Source organism: Haliotis asinina, chromosome 10 (genome assembly GCF_037392515.1).
Source record: "Haliotis asinina isolate JCU_RB_2024 chromosome 10, JCU_Hal_asi_v2, whole genome shotgun sequence".
Lineage (NCBI taxonomy): Eukaryota > Metazoa > Mollusca > Gastropoda > Lepetellida > Haliotidae > Haliotis > Haliotis asinina.
The window spans coordinates 41724666-41746119 of NC_090289.1; the positions used below are offsets into that span (position 1 = coordinate 41724666).

General features: G+C 37.6%; 1 protein-coding gene across 1 annotated transcript in view; it reads left to right on the forward strand.

The window, feature by feature from the left end:
- Positions 1-21454, forward strand: part of LOC137297981 (early growth response protein 1-like) — a 77227-nt gene that overhangs the window by 24826 nt on the left and 30947 nt on the right. The gene's annotated exons all lie outside the window — the stretch shown is intronic.

Sequence of the window (21454 nt, forward strand, 5' to 3'; positions counted from 1 at the left end):
ACAAAACAATTGTTTGCAAAGTTTCTGTGTGTCAATACGTAGTGAATAGTCTTGCAGTTGCCCGGAATCTAATACAGTTTGATCATGTTTTTCAACCAGTCAGACTACAGAAAACAGTGACTTTAGGTTTACAATTTTCATTGAAAACTAGTGAACACTGATTTTGTTATGATAAACAGAATCTCTTACTCATGTCTTCTGATAGCAACACTTGTTGATAAAAGTAAAATATTAAAAATATACTTGGCAAGCCATTGATATTGTAACTTTTATTATAGATTCTCTGTATATCGGGACTTTGTTCCCTGCAGTTGGTATTAGAAATGGTTATCAGTAACATGTCTTGAAATCAAATATTTCCTTGATGGTTTCTTAAAACATGGTCAGTAGTGTTTGGAATTGGTCCTAAAATCACAATTGATGAATTGTCGTCCTGATTGACCTTAAAAACTCTTCAGTCAGTGTCATTATGCAGTTTCTGAGTGTAGAATCAGTTCAATTTCCAGCAACAAAAAAGACAAGTACTTGCTACATTCAGTCAATATTTCCAAAAAGGAGATTGGTCTCATCTTTGTTTACTTTTGTTTCTATTTCTCAGGTAACACAAACATTTCTGGATTTCATTCGTCGTGATTGTTGATGGAAAACAGGGTTTACTTGTTTTTTCTTAAACCTTCTGATCACTCTTTTGTTATTCCAGTTAATCCTAACATTTATGGCTAGTTTTAATTGCTTTATCAAGGTGCTGAAATAAACCTGTAAAATTCATGAATTTACCTTTTGTGAAAATTAACAATCACCTTTTCTCAGTAACTGTGGTAACTAACAACTGAGAAATTAGCATAATAGGTGTCATTGGAGGTTTGCTGGAAGCTGTTGCCTGTAGGCTTGATAGCTGGATTTCCAGTTTGAGAATGGAATAGATTTAACTAGGGAAAGAAGGTAAGGTATGTTGGTCTCTATGCCAAAAGAAACTGAGTAGGATTTTCATTCATCATTTGTTCTTTTTGTCAATTCATTCATTGATGAATGTGAAGCCCATTTCTTTTAACTAAGATTTTTTATTAGAAAATATATAAAATGTGGATCATGGGTACATTTAATTCAGAGTAAATAAAGTTGAGGCTGGTATCATTTTCATGTTAATGTGCTGTGTTAAACCTTAGCATACTAAAAGTACAGTGGACCGTATTCTAAGGTCATATTTTCAGTACAGCAAAGTACATTCAGTGTTAAAGGTAGATTTTGAATGTACGTTTTGTGACTGTTTAGAATTGAGGATTATGTCATTTTGTACATGAATAGCAACACTGACATTGCTATTTGTTTAAAAAGTGATCAGCTGTTCACTGAGTAACTTGTGCATGATAAGAAGACATGTAAGTGACAATGTAAATTTAACAAAGGTATAGCATTGCAGTTTCGCACTGAGTTATTGTTTAAATAAATGACATGAAGACATCTATCAGGCTGGGAATTGCTGAATATGCCCCATAGCTTGACCTGTTATATTAAACCGTGTGTGACGGCTACGCCCGGGGAAACGCAGGCTTTGATGAAAGACAGGTACGTTCTTCTGTGTAGCCATGTACATTAGGTTTATTATGCCACACCCTGCAATGAAGTCATCTCTTTATTATCCTACCGGATATGAATGAAGCGTAGTGTGTCATGACAGAGGCGGGTGGGGTATAAACCAATAATAACCCTCTACAGGGGGATTGGATATGAACGTGTATAATCACCCTCTACAGGCTGATGCAACCAGGAAGGCCTGCACACTTCTCTTATCTAGTTATTTGCTTATCATGAGGTCGACAAAGAATTGACTCATTTCTTGGTTGATCTTACTGGTTCAGGTATTCCAGTGGTCATGGGTTCACATTTTGGTTCACCTCACATATCTTGATTTTGTTTCCCATAGGGGTTCAATATAACCCCATAGGGGTTCAATATAAGTTGTTCATCCACTCACTCACTCATGTCACGACCCATGAAGGTCTGGGGTAGAATAGGCCTTCAGCAACCCATGCTTGCCATGAAAGGTGACTGCTTGTCATAAGAGGTGACTAACGGGATCGGGTGGTGAGGCTCGCTGACTTGGTTGGCACATGTCATTGGTTCCCAATTGCGCAGATCGATGGTCATGCTGTTGATCACTGGATTGTCTGGTCCAGACTCAATTATTTACAGACCGCCATCATATGGCTGGCATTGACACTAAAAGAATCAACAGGGACCACCAAGTTATGCTTTGTAAGATTTGTGTTTGAATATGTTTAAGTTTACCTCACTATAAGTAATTCATTGGTAAGAGTATTTTAACACCTTACCTCACTTTCCTGTTTTTAATACAGTACTGGTTACATGTTCACAGGGCCAGAAACATTTTTCAGTTATCAGCCTGGTGGGCTTCCTGTTTTTTTTAGGAGTTTCATACACTGCACAATGTAGTTTAACAATATCCCATTCCTTTTATTTGCCATATAGCTGGAATATTGCTGAGTTTGGCGTAAAACTAAACTCACTCACTCACATCACGCAATTGCGTACTTTATGCTGTGCTGATACCACATTAGTCAATATGCATCAGTCAGATTATCAGTTTCATTTAGTTTTCTTCAGTGTTCTGCAAACCAGGCATGTTCAGGTGTAATGGAAGCATGTGACACTGTAGCAGTCACCATGACAGATTCATTGTACTTGAAAAAATATTGTGTTTCTTTAACTTCTTGTGAGTAGTGTATATTACAGTGGCAATAAAAATTATGTGGTATCAGTTTTTGGGTGTAATTGATGCCAGAAATCTATACTTTGTGTGGTTGGGTTTTAAATGAAGGTCTGCAGCTTGGTGTGCAGAGTTGTGTACCTGAGACACACCAGAGACCAATGATGACTTGAGTCAAAGTGTGTCTAAATTTCGTCATCACATCAGTAACTGAGCATGGGGTTTTACAGACCTAAGTCAATCCAGACTTAGTTTTCAGATTACATTGACATGCCACGATATGACTGACATACTGTTGATGAGAGGACGGTGAGGTAGTCTAGTGGTTAAAGCATTTGGTCGTCAAGCCAAAGACCTGGGTTCGTTTCACAACATGGGTACAATGTGTGAAGCCCATTCCTAGTGTCCACTGGTGTGATATTGTTGAAATATTGATAAAAGTGGTGTAAAATTATACTTACAATGGATATAAAACCTAGGCTTATTCCTTCAATGCAGTGTATGAAATGGTCTGCTCCGCGGCCCGCTGCTTGCTAGTTACATGGCGGGCTAACAACTTTATTGTATAGCCAGCCCTGTTGGCCAATCCATTTTCCATGGTTATATATTTTACCATGAAAATAGTTTAAATTGTGGTAGTTAGACGACGTCTGTATGTATAGTTCAAGATCAATCAAACCGTAACTTTCACAGATCAGCCTACCCTTTTATCTGTCATTAAACATGATTGGTCTAAAGGATGCTTTCAGTGACCAAGTCGTTTTTGTTAAATTTGCTGTTGCGCATTTAAACTTTTCACAAGGAGAGTTACAAACCCTGTGTTAATTGCATGAACAACATGTAGAGACCATTCTTGCCAAACATACTGACCATTCAGACTTTGCAGATTTGTCTCATCACATGGCATTGACACTAAATGAATCAACAGGGACCACCAAGTTATGCTTTGTAAAATTTGTTTTTGAATATTTTTAAGTTTACCTCACGATAAGTAATACATTGGTAAGAGTATTTTAACACCTTACCTCACTTTCCTGTTTTTAATACAGTACTGGTTACATGTTCACAGGGCCAGAAACATTTTTCAGTTATCAGCCTGGTGGGCTTCCTGTTTTTTTTAAGGAGTTTCATACACTGCACAATGTAGTTTAACAATATCCCATTCCATTTATTTGACTGTATACATTGTGGGTGAAGTATTACTTCATGCTAGTGACTTCAGGTAAACTTGCACTGGCTCATTCATTCTGATATTAACACATCCATGCTGTCTGATCTTTTAGACTGCCTTTTTTCCAACCTTGAAATTGACAGGATCAAGACATATTTCACTTCCGTTAAGTTTGAGAGTTGTCCTATAGCACTGTGGTTTGAAGGCACATCTTCTGCGATGTGAAGTAGCCCAGTATTTGACACTGATATTCTGTAGTGTAGGTAGATTGTGGGTTCGAGGTCCAGAATCATATGGGAGCCTGTCCATCATTGTCACTCAGGTTTTCGTACAGAAAGGCTGATTCTTCAGTCAGCTGTTGTGGACACTGGGGGCACTGGAAATGAAAAGGTGTTTGTAGGTCGTTCCAAATCACCTTCATTGTGATCATTGTGTTATCAGTTCAACTTTAGGAGTTGGGTTTCAAAGAAGAGGTTGACTTGTACTACCTGCTTTTGTTTCAATTTTCCAGGTAAAACGTTACCATATACACTTCGTGAATGATTGTATAAAGGAGAACTTAGCACATGTTTCAGACATGCTCAAATGTCAGCCCATGGTGAGTTGTCTCCCTGAAAGGAGTGGGCCACCAGTGTCCCTTTGGCCCTGTGAGAACTGTATTCTACCCAGTGAAGTGATTCACATATGGGAGTGTTCAGTACTCTGACTGAAAATCGGCCCAGTACATTTCTGCATTATTTTTTTTTAAAATTCAACTTGTTTTGTATTAGGAAGCAATGATATAATGATACAGATTTGTGTTGTGTTCCTGTCTATATTACATTTGAAAATTGGACACAAAAATTTGATGGAGTTAATCTGTGTTCATTGTTGTACACAAATATGTAGATAATATCCTGAGGGATGCACCATTTTTTTCGTTGTATTGACAACACACCTACTGGCAAACACTGATAAGTTGAGCACCTACCCAGTATTAGTGTGGCCAAGTGAAGGGGCCCCAGGTTGTCAGCGATCAAGCGTGATCGTGTGAGAATCTTATGAGCAAGGTGTGTGAAGCTTTGCATGGAATCAATTTAATTGTTATGTACTGCATGTGCACTCGCCTACATCTGCTTCCTGCTCATTGTCATGCACCGTCTACTTTTCATAAACAAGTTCTGCGCGCCAGTCCAACTTATCCATGTTTGCCAGTATTTATTTGATTTGGTTGTTTCTTTGAGAGCAGTTACATGCATCATTTCATCCACCAGTCCTCATAATCAATTCATTTGAGGTTGTATATTATTTTCAAAACATACAGTTCTCTACACCCTTTCTTTACTGGACCCTCACATTTCCCTGAAGAACCCTGAAAACTTAATGATGTGGGGTCTGCGGGACCCTCAGTAGTGTCAAGGTAACACCTTGCTGTATAGTAAGAGAACTTGTCACTTACGATAGGGAAGACTTAGTCAGAGTCTGAGGGATCTAGGTTCACTTCAAAATGTAGACAATCTCAAGAAAAGGGCAGGCTTGTGTCTACAAATGATAAGACGCATTTTTGTTGATTGAATTGAAAAGATAAACATTTTATCGTTAGAAAGAAATTGATTTTGCAATCAGTCTCTTCGTGTAGGTCATCAAAGAATATGTATAGAAACATGGGAAGGGTCTTGCAAAAATATGTATTTGGGAAATGTAATTATTTAAGGTACGTTAGTGCATCAAAAACTTCTGATCCTCCCGTTATGCTTAAATAAATGACTAGTTTCTTAGACATGTGAAATTCAAGTTTGATTCTTGACCTGTTTTGAGGTTGACAGTGGTGCAAAATCACAACTTGTCCAATGTTTAGGTCTTTAGCAACAGATGTCTGTAGTAAGAGGCAACTTTGGGGATCGGGAGGTCAGTTTTACTGACTTCGTTGACACTTTTTTGTATTTCAGTTTTGTAGATTATCATGCTCACTGGATTGTCTGGTCCAAACTGCTGCCAAAGAGCTTGAATATTGCTGAGCTTGGTATTAAACAAAAAGACCAAACCAACTGATGCATGAAATGTATTTCTATGAAGACGATTACTGTCACAAACTGATCACATGATCAGTGCATGTTGAAATGTGCATTTAAGGTTTATCCCCAGAGTTAACTGTTCATGTACAAGAGGTGTCATCATGCCTTCATAAGAGTCTATTGTGTTTCATCTCAAACGGATGCAAATTAATCATCAGCTGTATGCCCTTGTCAAAGTTGGGAGCCTGAGGTGACGTTCTAGCCGTTAGAACGTTCAGTGATTTAGCCTCCACTTACATGAACCCACTTGTTTCGCTACCAGGCATTTGCATTTCCTGATGGGAGACCGACTTCATCACTTGTTAGTTATGAGCAGGTCTTTCATCAGTCATTATACATTGTCTGAAGTAAAAGATAATCAGTGTGTTTTAGATAGCTATGAAAAAATCATTGCCTGTCCTGTTTTGTACAAAGTATTGTTTCTGCGATAATATTAAGCTTAGAAAAACAAATACATAAAATCATGTGTGACAGTTTCAAACGAAGTACCCCATTCAGTGTGATAACAGGGACCAACACTTTTGGTCATGCTCAGCTAGTGTGCACCTCATTTGGAGCAGTGAAAGTGTGTTTACAATGCACCAAATTTCATTCACTAAATGAATACTCATGGGCCTACAAACGTATTACCCAAATCAGTGTCAGTTCGAACTCTTTTCATTTCTTTAGGAACATTTGCTCTACACTGTTTGTAATTCTTTAGAGTCTTATTACAGTTTCCACATGTGAAGATCTTGGTTAGAATTGGTCTTCAGCAACCAATGCTTGTCATAAAGGGCATCTGTTAGATAGGCTTGCTTAGTTGACACACGTCATCGTATTCCAATTCCATAAATCGATGCTGATATTGTTGATTGTCTAGTCCAGACTTGCTTGTTAACAGACTGCAGCCATGTGACTAGAGCATTGCAGAGTGTGGCATTAAGCAACAACCAATTAACCAATCATACTTCCGGGTACCCATTTTTGCTGGGTAAACTGAGAACTACTTTGAGAAGACATTGTACGTGTTACGGGTGCTTCAGTGTAGTTGTGAGTGAAACAGAAGCCCCAGAAATGCAAGGTTTACCAAGGTTGATTCATTTCACGGATTTGTTTCTTGTGCTACTGTAATTTCGTTTTGTGTGTTTCATGGTTTGCATATAGTTTGAATGACTAATATGCTGCTTTAGCCAAGCAGAAAAATAAATGTGTGTCACTAAGTATTTGTACATTTTATTTCAGATTGATTTATTTCTGAGTTGTGCAAAATATTTAATGATTATTGATATTTAATGATTTAATTATGATGTTATTTCAGTGCATAGATTTTTCTGATAATAATAGTAATTTGCAGTCTGTTAACAATAGGGTCATATATTACAACTTCCAGCCTTTTTTTTACAGTGGTTAACAGTAAAAAATATCTCATTTTCTTTGTTGAAACTGATTTCTGGCTCAATGGATTTTACAAAATGTTGAAGACCATTTGATTCTTCCTTATTACTGAGGCGCTGGGGTAGCCCCGTGGTTAAAGTATTAGCTTGTCATGCTGAAGATCCATGTTTGATTCCCCACATGGGTACAATGTGTGATGTCCATTTCGGATGTCCCCTGCAGTGATATTGCTTGAATATTGCTAAAACTCATGTAAAACCATACTCACTCACTCAGTCATTACTGAGGTGGTGGCGTAGCCTAGTGGTTAAGGAGTTTGCTTGTAAATCCAAAGACTTGGTTTCAAGTCCCCAGTAACTCATTCACTCGCTCCTTATTATGAAAGTGAGCTGTCATAGCTGTCAGATTATGGTTACATGGAAGAAGTAGGTGTTCCTTAACTTGGTTTGAGTAGTATGTATCATTGAAAAGATGATAGATAGTTTCATGATGTGGAAATGTCCTTGTATTCATAACAAAATCTGTTCAAGGAGCATTTATGAAAAGAAAATGTGAAGCGAAAGAATAACACAAAATATTCATGGTTTAAAAAAGTACATAAAAAAGTAAACAATATTAATAACTCATCTCTAAAACCCCCAAACTAAAGATGTCCTGTAAAGTTGCTATAGCTGGAAACTATTTTAAGATGCAAGGAATAAAATAAGATCCTCTGTTTTTTAGGTTGTGTGAGCAGGTTGTTGAAAGAGGCAAACCATCTCTCACAGTGATATATATACACCGAATGTCACAGCTGTTTGCCACCTGTCAAAAATACACATGGTAGGTAGAGGCTTGTGTTCTCAACACGGGGCAGCTAGTGGTCACATGATGGATGGGTAGGAAGCAAGGTAATTCCTCCACACTGCTTTGATAATACCAAGGTACAGTTAGACCATGTTCTGTGTTACACATGGAAGAGCCCAAGGAAGAACTAGAAGGACAGTTAAGTCTTGTTAATCTGACCTTCATTTCTCCGACAGTTTATCTGATTCTTTTGTTGGTAACAAATTGAATAAACATAATTTAGTCTCAATTATTAAATCCAAGATTCTCGTTAATCTGACAATTTTGCTGTGCAGTGGATTATGCCGGATTAACAAGACTTGAATGTACAATAAAGTTGAGCATCAGTATTTCAGGTTAAAGAAGTGTAATTCTTTAAGGAGTGACTTTAGATTTACTTGGATCTTTGGTATGACAACCAAATGGTTTAACCACTTGGCTACCCCACAGTCCTTTCTTTAAAGGAAACTTCAGCAATAGCCTAACCCTCATTCTTTTACAGGAAATGGTGTGGTAGCCCTGTGGTTAAAATGTTTGCTTGTCAGGCAAAGACCCAGTCTTGTTTCTCAACCTGGTCTACAATACGTGAAGTTCATTTCTGGTGATCTCTGCTGTGGTATTACTGGTATATTGCCCAAACTTGCATAAAAACATACTCACTTCTCATAATAAAGTTAAAAAAAATATTTCTTTAAAGGAACTTTTAAGCACTGAGGACCCTTTATTCTCTTGAGGCTTGCCTGAAATTTTCTGCATGATTGTGCATGTGCTGAGGCAAAATCAGTCACTCACTCACTCATTGAGCTTGGGTGATAGCCTTGTAGTTAACATGTTTGCTTGTCATCTTGTTTTCTTGTAGTTAACATGTTTGCTTGTCATCTTGTTTGGTTCCTACATGGATACGATTAGCCTGTGATATAGACACTGAAACAAGTATACCCAGTGCAGCCTGTGCATGCCTAGAATGTGTGGCAAGTATTGATATCTATAGTCTCAAGGCACCTTTTTATTTTATTTTATTTTGATTTTAAAACCTTTTACTTTTCTGTAAAATTTGCTCATTTCAAAGATGAGACGTTAGTCTAGGATACAATGTGTAAAGTCCATGTCGGGTTTCTCCAGCTGTTGTTATATTCTGGAATATTGTTCATATGGTATTGGTCTATACTCTGTCGCTCATTGAGGTCAGTAGTTATATGGCAAGGGATTAATGCTTTATTGTCAACTAAGCTGTCAGGGCCTGTTCCACAATGCAGTATCATACTATACACAACTCTGTGGCTTTTTGTCAAATACATAAACATGAACGCTTAGTTTTGTGAGATTTCACTTTTTCAAAACTGTTCACTATGGTTCTACAATGGTGGTTATAAGCCTGTGCTTATGTATAGGAGTTCACCTTTGATATGGTATGGTAAGATCACCTTTGGGGCGGTGGGTTAGCCTAATGGTTAACGCAATTGGCTTGTCAGGCTGAAGACCCAGGTTTGAATCCCCATATGGGTAGTGTGAAGCCCATTTCTGGTGCCCACCACTGGAAGATTGTTAAAAGCTGCGTAAAACCCAACTCACTCACTCACTCACTCAGTCACTACTATTACCCATTTAACTTTGTTGGACGGCTTCAGCAACCCATGCCTGGCATAAAAGGTGACTGCTTGTTGTAAGAAGCAACTAACTGGATCGGGTGGTCAGGCTCGCTGACTTGGTTGACATATGTCATTGGTTCCCAATTGCGCAGATCAGTGCTCATGTTGTTGATCACTGGATTGTCTGGTCCAGACCCAATTATTTACAGACCGATTATTTACAGTGTGGCGTAAAACTAAACTCACTCACTTGTTGGACGGAGTCCATGACCATCCGAGAGACTATCAGGGCCCCATCTTGCAATTCGAACAGTTCAGGAGTTCAGTACCCAAAACAATGTTCCACTTTAAATTTAAGCAGTTTTGTAGCAGATGACACAATGTGTATAGACGCATTCTTGGATTTTCTTCAAGGAACATATTTGAAGGACTAATGTCAGTTCGTTTTAAATTCTTTTTCACCCTTTGTCTGACATGAATTTCGTATAGGTGTAGAGTTCTTAATGAGTGAGTTAGGTTTTGTGCTGGTTTTAGCTACATTCCGACAATATCATGATAGGAGACACCAGAAATGGGATTGACATGTACCCATGTGAGGAATTGAACCAGGGTCTTTGGCCTGATGAGTGAACACTTTAACCACTAGGCTACCACACCACTCACGAACCGTTTTTGCGTGTGGCTGATCTGCTATACATGCTGTGAAAGAATAGTATCCAATATAGGTATTGGTTCAAATTAGCACCTGTGTCAGAGCAAGAGGTCTATTGTTTAAACTATGAGCTTTTGTGGTGTCTCTTGTTAGGATAGCACACTTTTGGATTAATATCTGTGCAGGTCTGTGTATAACAGTGATGGGATTAGAAAATACAGCTTACTGTATTTCCTGTATTAATCAACTAGGTTTATATATTTCTTTCAGATATTTGTAACCCCCAGCATTTTAGCAGAAAGGTAATAAAGGGGAATATTCTGTAAGAAACACTATCCTGTCAGTTGGTTAAAACGTGAGGGTACAGGGAAGAGGATGCAAGACAGGTGTGCTGGTGTGAATGAAGTGTAGGTAGGTGGGTGGGTGGGTAGGTGGGGTGGGTAGGTGGGTAGGTAGTGTTTTGTGCTTCTTTCAGCAATATTACAGTCATATCTGGGTCATATAAACCTGTGAATGTTGTTGTGAACATCACATGGCATTAGAGTGCAATGACATGTGACAGAATATCTTATTTATTTCATCACCCTGTACAGCCATCATAGCTTGCTGTCTCACAGTCTTTCAACCACATTATTTTCCTTAAAAAAAACTGTTTATCATTCTTTTTCCTATTCTTGAAAAAATACAACTGGTGGATCCGTACAACAACAACAAAATATTGGTCTGGCCTCATGCCCATCTCTCAATCTCAGTGCAGAGGACCTATGAAGGTTCCGTGGTAGAATAGGCCTTCAGCAACCCATTCTTGCCATAAAAGATGACAATGCTTGTCATAAGAGGCGAATAGGAGGATTGGGTGGTCAGGCTCGCTGACTTGGTTGACACATGTCATCGGTTCCCAGTTGAACAGATCGATGCTCATATTGTTGATCACTGGATTGTCTGGTCCGAGGAAAAGTTTGAAGGAAGGAAGAAAAAGTAAGGTAATATGATTTGAAAGAAGGAAATAGGAAGAAAAAATGTTTTGAAGAAAGAAGGAATGAAAGAAAAAGGAAGAGAAAATGTTTTAAAGGAGAGAGGGGAGAAGGTAAAAAAACCGTTTGAACTAAGAAAAAAAGACGAGAAAAAGGGAATGAAGGAAGCTGGGGAAAGCAAATTGTTTTGACTGAAGGAAGTTTGGGCAGGGAAGAGAAAAGGGTTTGACAGATGGAAGATGGAAAGGAAGAGAAACGTAAAACACTGTAATTATTCTGTCATATTTTATAGAATTGTGCTTTGCTCATGCCAGTGTCTATCAGTGTTTGACACAGTATTTGAACTTTAATGTGGCAGAAAAAGAGAAATCTAAAAATTTGTAAGAAATGTATAAATGGATGTACCAGTCATTTTTGATTTTGATAGTTAAAATTTAATATAGTGCATAAGCCAAGAAGTCTGTATTTGTAGATGACATAACTTGTGGGATGTAATTATTACACTGTCCCTGACCTCGTCTCCCAGCATGACAGAACATTGGCGTCTTCTAGTGTTATCCCCATGAACCATGTGTTCTTCTGACCACACACAAGCTAGAATTTATAAAAACTAGAATTGTGAAATACCATCTATTGAAAGTAAGTTAACACAAAGGCTGCCATGAAGACAGCTCACCTTGGCCACGTCATGTAAAACTATTACAGTGATATAGACTCTGCTGTTTGTCTTATGATTCGAGACTGTTTGTCAGCTGTATTTATGGCAAAAAAGTGGTGGCTGATGGTTGCAAACATTTGCATGTTTCAACTGTAAACATGCCATGTGCTGTGAAATGACAGGTATATGATATTATGGTATATGGCAAATATAGACCATCACGACCATGTTCACCCCTTGTGGTGATGCTCCAGTGTTAAAACAAGCGGAGTATTAATAGCGATGTAAGCATTATAAATGGCTGGATGTTTGTCTGAAGGGTGTCATGTAGAAAGGCAGGTTTGGACAGATTAAAACTGTTAAAACTGCAGATGTGATTTGTGAGTCTTAGATTAGAAAAAAAATTAGAAGATATGAATTAAGTCTGGGCAACCAGACTGAAGGTCTTTTGGGCACTTTTGTCCTTCAGCTCTGATTTCTAATATGCTTTCGTTTGCAACAGGATTGTGACATTGTTTTCCAAGAAACTGATGACCCTCCAGCCTTTAGTAATAAAGGTGCCGGTTTTGAGGAAACTGTTTGAATAATTATGTCAGCAAATATCTTTATCTACCTGCTCAAACTTGCGAGTGATGTGAGTGCTAGTATGGTTTCACACTGCTTTTACCAGTATTCCTGCTATATCACATCTCGAACGCCAGAAATGGGCTTCCTGCATTGTATCCATTGGGGAATTGAACCTGGGTCTATCCTGTGATGAGTGAACGCTTGAACCTCTAGGCTACCTCACTGCCCTACCTCTCAGTGTTATCCTGATGGTAGAGTTATCAATTTTTGTTTTTGCTGCCTGTTTGTTTATAGATTTTCTGACATGTAAGGTAATATTAGATGTTTGAAACATTAGATTGTTGTCTATTATCGAAATGTACAGGTAATGAGATCTTACATACAACTGACAAGAGTCCCAAATTGTAGCCAGTGATATATTGCAAAGGGATTTTCAATATTTTATCCAAAATATTTAAGACAGTTATTTATTACCTTTGAAATGTCAGAACCAAAACATGTTATCTCTATGTATGATGAACCGCAAGTTTTTAGTAAATGAAATCTCATAAAAGTAAGCATTCATGTTTATGTCTTCTATTTAAAAAACTTGACTAAAAAACAGAGTTGCATTTCTTTTGTTGGTCAGTATATTTGGCAATGTTAGCGAATACCTATCCTTTATTATCCACTAAACCAAAATTATATTGGGCCTAAAGCAGATGGTGAAGTAAAGTTTGATCTTATTGGTAGGATGTGTAAAAAAGTTAACTCGTATTCTTTCTCTGTAATTGGTACAATATGTGAAACCATCTCTGGTGTCCTCTGCTGGAATATTATTGGTCAAAAGTATCATGTAGTTTCACTCAATCACATTCTCTCTCTCTCTCTCTCTCTCCCTCTCTCTCTCTCTCTCTCATAACATCACTCACTCACACTTCATGCACTGTCCTCGCTCACTCTTAGTCGAGTACATTATTGGCCAGGTTGATGTGAATTCAGTTTGCCATTCCAAGGATTAAAGATGAGAGAATAGCATTATAACCAGCTATAATTTCAGCAGGTGCTCGGTCATTAAGCCTCCAGCAGACACATATACTGTCACCTAGGTTTGGCCATGTGACGACGCACGTATCAAATAATTTGAAATGTCATTTTGTGAATAAGTATGCATAATGCAAGGATTAAATGTCAGTTTGAAAATCCTTGCTTATTATTGTTGCTCTGAAATGTCATTTGCAGGTTATTTACAATTTGAAATTAAATAATTTCCCGTTTAATACATGTATATCATAAAAGCCTATTATGCCTTGGTGCAATATGTTCCTGGTCGTGGCTGTCACGTAAGCTCACCTTAACTTCTGTAGTGAATGCATGTCATATTAGATTGCTGTATGCAGCTGCATACCAGTTGTATGACAGCAGTCTGCAGATGTTCGAATGCGAACCAGACAGTCCAGTGATCAACATCATAAGCATCAATGTACAAAGGTAGGACACCATGATATACATTGGCATGGTCAGCAAGCTTGAGACCCTTGAAGGTCTTGGTTAGAATGTATCCTCAGTAACCCATACTTCCCGTATGAGACAAGTAACAAGATCAAGTGTTCAGACTCCCTGATTTGGTTGACACACGTCATTGGTTCCCAGTCATGCAGATCGATGCTCATGCTGTTGATCACTGGGTCCAGACTTGATTAATACAGGAATATAGCTGAGTGCAGCATGAAACATAACTCACTCACGCACTCAGCAAGCCTGACCACGCTATCCTGTTAGTTGCCTCAGACAAACATGGTGTGTGTGACAAGTTATGGCCCAAGGTTTGAGAGTTTTGTGTATATGGTTGTATGATATACTCTCATAAATATTGCAAAAACTAATGGAAATCTTGTTTGCTGATACCATGCCCCAGGTCTGTCTACTAGCTCTATCCTCTTTACAGCCAGTACCTGTCAGAGGTAATTGGACAGCAGGTCAATTTTGAACTGATTGTGGATTGTCAAGGGAAAGTGACTGAGTGAATTGAGTTTTATGCCACACTCTGCAATATTACAGTGATTTGGCAGCGGTCTGTGAATAACTGAGTCTGCACCAGACAATCCAGTGATTAGCAGCATGAACATTGATCTGCACAATTGGGAACCAATGACTTGTGCCATTCAAGTCAGCGAGCCTGACCACTCGATTAGTTGCCTCTCACGACAAGCATAGTCACCCTTGTTACGGCAAGCATGGGTTGCTGAATGCCTGTACTATTCCAGATCTTCACGGGTCTGGAGGTTTTTAAGGCTTGGTTGAAGTTTAAAGAGAAACTGGACCATTGAGGCTTGTGGCTTTAGAGCATTGGAATCAATTGATCTAGCATCAGGACTAAAAGACACATTGCTTCCATAATTTTTAGTACTGGTTAGCACAATTTAAAGTTGCTTCAAAATAGTTGACAGCTTTCTTTGTTCAATAATGCTGAACCTGAGAAAGGAACTATGGAAATTCACTAGTCAGTCACGTATATCCTGAAGTAAATGTATCCAAGCCCATATAGGTCAAGAAAACATGGCAAGTCTAGATTTCCACATCTTCAGACTCCCAGAAAATGAAGAAAATCTCAGGGCTCCATTTCGTAATATTTGATTTCTTTTTACCATGAGGCCACACCAGTTTTATTTCTTGTTTTACGGATTTTTGTCTCCTGAAAACCTGAAGGCAGGCGAGGAAAAAAAATATAACTAACATTTCCAGTCAAAGTAATATTCCTTCTGAATATTCAAAGTACATTCAAAGTTACTTCAGGCAAGTTATGAAGTGAAATGGGTAAAAAAAGCGACCCCAAACATATTTTTTTTGTGAGTTTAATCCATTAGGATTATAATTTTTGAACAGGAAAAATAAGAATTTTTTTTTTCTTATTCTTGAAAAAATATGGCACATGGATCAGTGAAACGGGAAAAATAATTGGTTTGGCATGAACACTTTTACTGTAAAATATGTTCATTTCAGAGACTACCTGTTAGTCTAAAATACCCCCACAGATTTGAAAAATTTTAGCCAGGCCTCCAGGTCTTAAATGGGTCACAGTATATTTTGAGTTTCTTTATGGCATGTAATTACTTGGCTGTGTCCATGTGTCAACTATGTAGATGCGCTAAGATGATCCTTACTCCATTACTCTAACACTGACTTGTTCCACAAAGATTGCTTTGTGCAGTGGCACCAAGGTGCTTATTTTTCTCATAGCAGTCAGTTATTCATCAGACTGCACACCTTCAATATTACACATAAACACTTTTTAAGTTTGGTCCTGTGATGACCAAGTCCTTGACATTGCTATGTAACAAGATAAAACAATCATGATTGCTTGTAGTTGTGTAAAGAGTTGTATAAAATATATGCCAGTGTGTATATAAAAAGTTCAATTAAAAAATATTGCAACTCGTCAACTGACAAGTAAGATGAACACATTTGTAGTACCTTACAAGATAAGTAGGCATTTTATTTTTGTCATACCTGCATTTACAAATTTAAACGTAAAATTATTTTGATGGACATGTATTGACAGTAATCATTGTTCTTATGTATTTGTACTAAGATGAGAAGCCATCTTTGTTTATTATTGAATGTTGCAAACTTTTTATGTTCATTACATTATTTTAATGCACTCATCTTTCAGCACCATCACCTCAGAATACCATACTTATGTATGCATGATAAGGGCCAGTATTGGATAGGTGTAGCCCTGCAGAAAGTGTATTGTGACACAGCTTCCTGTTAGCCCCCTTCACAGTTGGGGCTTTGTGCTTTGAGTGACAACCCTGATTGCTTTCACTGTGTTTGTCATGATTTAGGCTTGAACCAGGATATGTATTACAAAAATGTTATATAACACACCCACACCAAATACAAAGCGAGGTTCTTGATGGGGGAGGGTAGTCAGCTGTACTAACATTAAGTCTCAGAATTAAGGCACATATTTAAAATTGTCTTTTTTTCTTGAAAACCTGGAAAATATCTTCATTTCCTCAACCAACAATGTCTGTCAACCTGAATAGTGATACTACACAGCAAAACCTAGTCTGTCGTACAGACCCTGAAGTATATATCTCCAAGAAAGCCCACGTAGTCTAGAAAATGTGGCAAGTCTAGATTTCTGAAAATGAAGAAAGTCTCAGGGCTCCATTTCATTATATTATTTTTTTTCACTATGAATGTTTTTTCAGTAAAATATGTTCATTTCAGAGACCAGCTGTTAGTCTAACCGAAACGTCACAAATTGGACTATGAATATGGCTAGTGGTTAAAGCTTTCATTTATAGGAATCGACTAGAGTGTGTTGTTCTCAGGGGTGTGGAAATATCAAACTCAACTGAAGATCATTACAAAATTTAGTTCATTTGATAAATAGTTCCGTAGCCTCATAGCCGTTGGTGTTTACGTATCAATGTGTAGAATGAGTGAGATCTGTTATGACTGCACACCTGGACACCATATCACCTAATTAGAGTTTGGTCTGTTTCTCATATCAATGAAAAACACCTTGTCTGCCAGTTGAGAGAGACAGAAAAAGACAAAATGTATGTGATTATATAATTTAAGCATTCAGTCATTTTTGTTAAATTCTGAATTTTCTACAAACCATTGCACTTCTATCATATCAACCCTCTGATCATTTCATTCAGTCATTTCTGATGAATTCTGACGAATTCTGACTTTTGTAGAAAACTCAGTGCCCAGTGCTTTAACAAGTAAGCCTCTAACCTATTAGATTTCTGACTGTTTTCGTAAATATTTAGTCCCAAAAATAAATTTATTGTAAAACATGTTTCCAAAATAAAAAAGATATTCTGTTGAGCCAAGTTCAGTCCCTAATTTTTGTGCTGAGATTTGCCTCCTTTGTACTCCTGTTTGTTTTATTCTCTACCATATGGGACATACATTCTCTGCATGCAAACAAGACTAAAGTCTTACTTTGTTTCACGTTCAAGAAACATGATCTACGATGAAGACGGCCATTAATTGTCATCTGAAATGAAATTCAGCTAATGTGAATTGTCAGGAGAGTATGAGCGTCTGTGCTATTAAAAGTAACCAGGTTGGCCTGGCCTGAGTGTTAACACTTGCGCAGTCTCGTCATGTGATGGCAGGTTAACTGTGTGTGTGGTATCAGAGTTGGGGGTGGGGCACCTTTCTTCTCGGACTTACCTAACTGCACTCCAGTGTTTACAATACAGATGGTAGATAATTCCCTTAGTGGGTCAGAATTTGTGCTCAGGCCTGAAAGGTTATATATATCCCTGTACAATACTCTTCTAAAGACTTGGGTGTGTAATCTTGCTTATTACTTATGTAGTTTCTGTACAATGATCCCCGAGCCCTGATAGTCGATCAGAATCAGAAATGGTCTTCACACATTGTACCCATGTGGGGAATCGAACCTGGGTCTTCGGTGTGACAAGCGAACACACAAACCACAAAGTTATCCCACAGTCCCCTTTTTCAGATAAAATCATATATTTGTGATTACTGCGTGAAGCATCCTCTAAGTGAGGAGTCTTTGTCTATGTAGAGGAGTTATTATATTGATTATTTCGTGTTATTGTCTGCACATCTGTTCTGAGTGTTGATGTGAAGCATTTCTGTTGTTAAATGATGACATTATTAAGTATGTCATCAGAATTTATACGCTCCTTCAGAGTGTGCAGAGAATAAACTGTGAAGTGACAGGATTTGTATATGTTTTGTTAAAGTTTTATTTACATCCATACTGAAAAATGCATTACTCACAGGGTTAGAGGTATTGAAGTTCATATATAAATTTTTACAAGCATCTGTGTATTATTAACGGCATGGATGATGTTGCTTGAATAAGGTCAGGATGATGTCACTATAGAAACAACATCACTGCCGAAGACTGTAGATGCCATTTGACTGCAATTGTGATCAGAGCAATTTTCTGAAAGGAAGCTCAAAATGTGTGAGAAATATTGGTTAATGAAGAAATCATTACACTTGCATGCATGTCATACTTACTTTAAAAACTTGTGTAAGAAATCATAGAGTACTCTTGCTTTGGAAATAAAGTATCCTGATACTTACTTAGTAAAATCATTGATACACACATAATTGTATAATATTCCTTATTCAAACTTTCATTTTGATAATTGAAAAGACTGATTGAAGATCAGGACAAAGTGCATTTAAGTTTGCAAAATTTAAATTAAAAGACAGAATTATGGTTGTATGAATAACACTCTCCTTTAGTCTACTTTAATGACCTTTCAAGTAGTGAATGAGTGAGTTGAGTTTTATGCCTTTGTTATAAATATTCAAGCAGTATCATGGCAGGGAACACAAGGAATAAGCTTACATTGCACCCATTTAGGGAATTAAGCCCAGATGTTCGATGTGATGAGTGAACGCTTTAAGCACTAAGCTACCTACCTCACTCTCCTGTAAGGGAGACAAACACTGATTACCTTTGTCTGCTTAACACAAGTCATTAATTACACTGTCTGTATGTAAACTGGAACTTGTAAAATTACCATTTTACGTTATGTGATTGACATGAGGTCTGCTAAAATATGCATCTTTGTTAGATATGTGATTAGAATGGAAACCGAGATACATCTGTGTTTGGTATTGTCATTTTTATCACTTTTTAATGATTTTTTCATATCTATAGCCATATGAAACTGTGATATTTGGTGTTAGTGTATTCATTCACATGTTTGGAAGAAAAGATAGAAGTGAGATGTGTGATTGGAATGGAAAATGAGATATTGACACCTCTGCATTTGATATTTATTTTATTTCTTCATTTTTTAATGTTGTTTTCCTAATCTCTAAGAATGTTAGAAGTATCACATTCTCCCAACCTCTGATATTTGATTTTAGCGCAATCATATACACATAAGGAGGAAAAGATTGAAAAAGTGAAAATTACCAATCTTTGCATTTTGCAAAGTGTAGATAAAACAAATGTGCAGTACAGAGAAAAAGATTATCTTTCATTAGCCTGGGTTGGAAAGGACAGGTCCCTCTCTCTCTGTTTTAAAGTATGAGTCAGACATGCATATACATGTGCTTGTGTGTATCCCTATGCTCGTTTGTAACCTGAAATTTTATATAAATAAAATTCATTTTTACACAACTGTTAGGAATATTTGAGAATTATCATGTCGGGGCCAACAGAAATGGGCTTCATACATGTTAACTATGTTGGGAATCAAACCCAGTCACCAAGCCGACGCTTTAACCACTTGGCTACCTCTAACTGTTATAACCCTACTTTAAATCCCAGCAGCTTCTTAAAGGTTATTTTCTGAACCTTACCCCCAAGCTTTTGACAAAACACATCACATGCTTATCTTGTTTAGACTGAATGTACATAAAATGAAAAGGAAAACTACATAAAAAGATATTGACATAGAAAATTTAATGTAAATAGTTCCATCATGTTTTCAGTCAGCTTGTTCATGTATCAAACGTAAACTACCCCTTGTAAGGTCGCAGAGCATGGCAGCGTTCAGCCAGCTCTGTTTATCACTAATCTATGGCTACAGGGCAGTGCATTCACAAAGCTGGGTGTGTAGCAGCATAATAACAGGCTGTGCTGTTCTACTGTCATTATTACTAGCACATGGAGTTGCTTGTCTCGGGCTTTGAACTTTGAATATTGTTTTGCAGCTTGTAGGTATTGTGGAGTTACTGGCGTGCTTTAAAGTATTGTTATTGTTAAGTTTAGGAAAAACGGAATTTTGTTGTCAACAAGATATTTTGTTGCCTCTTCCTTGTTTTCAATTTCACTATGTTATCATTGTAGGCATCAAGCTTATGGAGCTGGCTGGTTGAGGATAGTATTTTTGAGGAAAAGTCTGAGTACGTGTGTGCGTGTGTGTGTGTGTGTGTGCGCGTGTGTGTGCGTGTGTGTGTGCGTGTGTGTGTTTGTAAACAAATGGCTTTTTTCTGTTTGTGTTACCATGACTGAGCCCTTTTGGATTTTATGAGCAAAGATCCTCTCTTATGAAAACAACTGAAGATTTGTCAAAAGAAAGATTCTGTGACATGTGCCATAATTTCAGAAAAAAAAAATTGATGTTGGAAACAAAGTGATATTTTTAGGGCTCCATATCTGCTTTGTCTTTTGTGAATGTTTGTCTTGTTGTTACTGAGAGGAGGTTCATAAAATTCTGGTCCTGGAGTGACATTGATGGCCGTCTTCTTGCATATAGAAACTTGTCATTTTTGCTGTGAGTGTGTGAGTTTAGTTTTCACACCGCCTTTAGCTTCACTTATTGTACCTATGTGGGCAATCAAACTTGGATCTTTGGCATGATGAGCGAACACTTTAACCACTGAGCTACCCCATCATACAGTCAAGTGGTGTGAATCATTTTGTTAGATTATGATCACACATTTGACCTATTTATGCTATGAACAATTTTGGAATGTATATATTGTTCACATCATAATGCCACCTTTCTGAATCAATTGCTGACATAAGCAGCTGTGGATTGGTTTATTGTGTCAGCTGAACGCCAACTGACCCTGAGCTATGATTCATGCAGTTTGTCAGCATCATTGTCATTTTATCACCTGGTATGCAGAATTTTAGGAGGCGTTCTTCACCTTTCAATGCAGTAAATCCTTAAAAGTTTTTATTTTTTTCTCGGCTGAAGTTTTAGTATGTGATACTGGTCGTATTTCTATGGTAAAGATGTTGAATGGAGCTTCTTTTATTATGGTCTGTGTCTGCACTGTGCACTTTTAAATAGGTGTTCCTGGTGCCATGCTGACATTAAAACGGTTAAAACATCCTCTTGTCGAAGATACAGGTTCAGTTCCCCACATGGATATAATATGGTAAGAACATTTCTGGTG